This window comes from Eptatretus burgeri, chromosome 7 (genome assembly GCF_056783735.1).
Source record: "Eptatretus burgeri isolate ZD-2024b chromosome 7, Ebu_testis_v1, whole genome shotgun sequence".
Taxonomy (NCBI): Eukaryota; Metazoa; Chordata; class Myxini; order Myxiniformes; family Myxinidae; genus Eptatretus; species Eptatretus burgeri.
The window spans coordinates 107118139-107121793 of NC_140967.1; the positions used below are offsets into that span (position 1 = coordinate 107118139).

Consider the following 3655-nt stretch of genomic DNA (forward strand, 5'->3'; position numbering starts at 1 on the left):
TGTGTGTGTGTGTGTGTGTGTGTGTGTGTGTGTGTGTGTGTGTGTGTGTGAGAGTGAGAGTGAGAGTGAGAGTGAGAGAGAGAGAGAGAGAGAGAGAGAGAGAGAGAGTGAGAGAGAGAGAGAGAGAGAGAGAGAGAGAGAGAGAGAGAGAGAGAGAGAGAGAGAGAGAGAGAGAGAGAGAGAGAGACATAGACAGAGACAGAGACAGAGACAGAGACAGAGACAGAGACAGAGACAGAGACAGAGACAGAGACAGAGACAGAGACAGAGACAGAGAGAATGAAGAGGCCGGGTGGGGTGGGCTAATCTATTTTTGATGGGATTAATATATGATCGGCAACATGCAGCAACGTTTAGATTAATAATTTAAATATGAAGATTAAACAAACACAAATATATACCCACACACGATAAACAAGGTCAAACAACTGCAGAAATACAAAGATAACGCTTAACATTGTATTGTACATGTACATGTATAAGCAGGGAGGTGAGAGTTCGAGTCTTGCTCTCGCCTCCCTGAAATTAAAATGAGGCTGAAATAAGCAGCACGTGAACTTGTCTAGTTTATTCCTTCTTTGTCATGCTTCTAAATCTCTGTGACTGTTAAATCACAACCAGCTCTGTGAATTTCTTCTTTATCATATATGGCTCTTAGTTGTCATAAATCTTCTATTTTGTTATCTTCACATAATTTGTTCATTATCAACATGGAAAAGACCATTCCCATCTCTCATACATCGAGAACATAATGGAATACACGGTTCAATGCACTAGCGCCATACTGCGGCTCCGCACTGAATGGACTCAAAATGGCGTCAAATCGTTAGTTGTCGCTACTCTCTCTATAAAGGGACTCTCGTCTGGTCTGGTCGGTTTGGCAGTGATTGGGTTTGAGGTGCCGGAGATCGACTCGTCTGGTCTGGTAGGTTTTGATGTGCTGGGTACGAGCAGTGCTCGTCCAACGGCGGCAAACCTTTTTCCTTCCCGAAGCATATATCAAGCACCTTATCCTTCTCCTGGAGCGTCCCAGGACCTTCCTCTGGCGCTTTGGTTCCTTGCCAGAAGCCTCAGAAGGTGCAAGGCGTTTGGGCGGCATCGTGGGGCTTGGAGAAAAAAAAGTTCACAAGCGAAACTTTGTCTCGTGCGTTGTGTGACTGGTCGAGCACCAGGCGTTATAATTTATTGCTTAAATAATTTATATTTTATACATTATTACCGCGATGTACCGGGGGAATCCGCAGAAAAAATTAGTTACGTTCCAAGGGAAAACCCGCGATGAACCGGGGGCGCGATCGGTGAACCGCGATGATTGACTGTATATATGTAGACATCCGCATATATATCTTCTTCTTCTTCTTCTTTCGGCTGCTCCCGTTAGGGGTCGCCACAGCGGATCATCCGTATGATCCGCATAATGATTTGGCATATGTTTTTTACGCCGGATGCCCTTCCTGACGCAACCCTGGTCGCCTCTTACGACACAGGGATATGGTACACCTATTTTTTAACCGGGGTATACACCGGCCCAGTATACTGGTACTCATTTCGCCGACCTCGGAAGGATGACAGGCTGAGTCAACCCCCTGGTGTATTAATTCAGTGGCTCAACGGGGCTTGAACTCAGGACCTCTTGGATCCCAAGCCGCTGCCCTAACCACTGTGCCAACACCAGGCTCATCCGTATATATATATATATATATATATATATATATATATATATATATATATATATATATATATATATATATATATATATATATATATATATATATATATATATATATATATATATATATATATATATATATATATATATATATACACACATACACACATACACACATACACACATACACACATACACACATACACACATACACACATACATACATACATATATATATATATATATTTATATAAATGTGGATGTGTGTATATTTATGATAGATATATTTATATATAATGTGTATATATAATGTGTATATATAATGTGTATATATATATATATATATATATATATATATATATATATATATATATATATATATATATATATATATATATATACATACACATACATGCATGAGTAGGCACTTCAGTGGTGATAAACGGCCATCACAACAGGTTCCGTGAGATGCTCAATGAATGACCAAGTAACTGGCACCAAAGTGTATTGAAATGACGTCCAATCAGAGCAATTTTGTACTTGGAATGTTTAATTTACATAGCACAGCCCACGTGTTATACATATAGTGTGATATCACTTTCTGATGAAGCTATTTTCACATCTGAGCCTTTCTCCATTGTGCTGATGTGCGAAGATGGATGTGGGAAGGTTGATGTAGGAAGAGGATCAACTCCATCATTGTCCAAGAACAAGTGTGAAAGAGCGAGCGGATATATGTCTCTACCACAGTAATTAAGGCCCATTCTTCACCCAGAAGGAGGACTCAGAACATCGAGGAAAAAATATAAAAACAAGATGGTGACCAGATTGATCTCGGGTGTATGAAAACTGCTCTTGTCTGGGTGCATAACTTGAGCGAGATGTTCACATGATCAAAGATCTTTTCATGTTGGCAAATCCTGTGACTGTTCCACAAACATATCATTCAATACGTGAATAAAGTGGTTGTAAAGTTATTTGAGATGAAGCAGACTCCCTCTTAATGAGTGTCCCCCACATTACCATGGTGACTCCCCCCCCCCCGCTGCCCCACCCTCATTACCATTGTTAAGTTATTTCAGATAAAACCCACTCTTTCTAATGGGTGACACCCCCCTCAAAATATCACTTGAAGATGTGACTTAACAGATGTCCAAAACTTAAAAAAAAAAAAAAATCAAACAGCAGGTCTTATCCAGGAGATGTGTATATGACACTAAAAAGAAACGTGTGCAACCTATGTACCTGTTTCAAGGTGATTTAACCGGAGATATTGCTGGCATCCTCCTACCATGGATGGCACAGTCGTTATCGTTTGTGTGTGTGTGTGTGTGTGTGTGTGTGTGTGTGTGTGTGTGTGTGTGTGTGTGTGTGTGTGTGTGTGTGTGTGTGTGTGTGTGTGTGCGTGCACGTTGGGAGGTGCAATCCATTAACCTGAAAACAGTTTTGTGTTTATTCAGAAGTGTACCATGTTCATGTCTGATGCAACAATAGAATCCTGAATTTACCAACTTGAATTCAAGGTATCTTTGTTACATCTATGTGTAAAGAAATGTAAGGCAATGATTTAAACCACCCAAATTCCACTAGAGGGACCAGAAGTTGCACGAAATGAAAGAATCTTCTTTACCAAATATGGTCGTAACAATGTCGCACTCAACATGGTGGTGCCCATTGCTGTTCTGCAGGGATTCAGGTCAATATGATGGCCATAAATATCCTGTTTATATATTGAACAGCTGCTACCATCTGTTAGAGTAATCATGACCAATGGCAACAGCTGTTCACTTTGACATACATCAGTGGAAACCAAGTTTGGTCTCTTTTGCATGGGCATTTTACTTGATATATATGTTTACTCTCACAGTGTACCCATCTCCTACAGGCTCAAAGATGTTTCATCTCAAATGAGCAATTTTTTGGAGTATGTAGTTGTTTGTAGAAAGGGGAATTCAGCATAAATACTCGGTGATCAGATATCACAGT

The 3655-nt window shown here is 40.2% G+C and overlaps 1 long non-coding RNA gene across 1 annotated transcript in view; it reads left to right on the plus strand.

Moving 5' to 3' along the window:
• LOC147024055 (uncharacterized) overlaps window positions 1-2627 on the plus strand; it is a 22968-nt gene extending 20341 nt beyond the window's left edge. The window contains exon 5 of the long non-coding RNA XR_015060520.1: window positions 2325-2627. This is a non-coding gene — a long non-coding RNA (uncharacterized LOC147024055). The remainder of the gene's footprint in view (window positions 1-2324) is intronic.
• Window positions 2628-3655: the final 1028 nt, after the last annotated feature.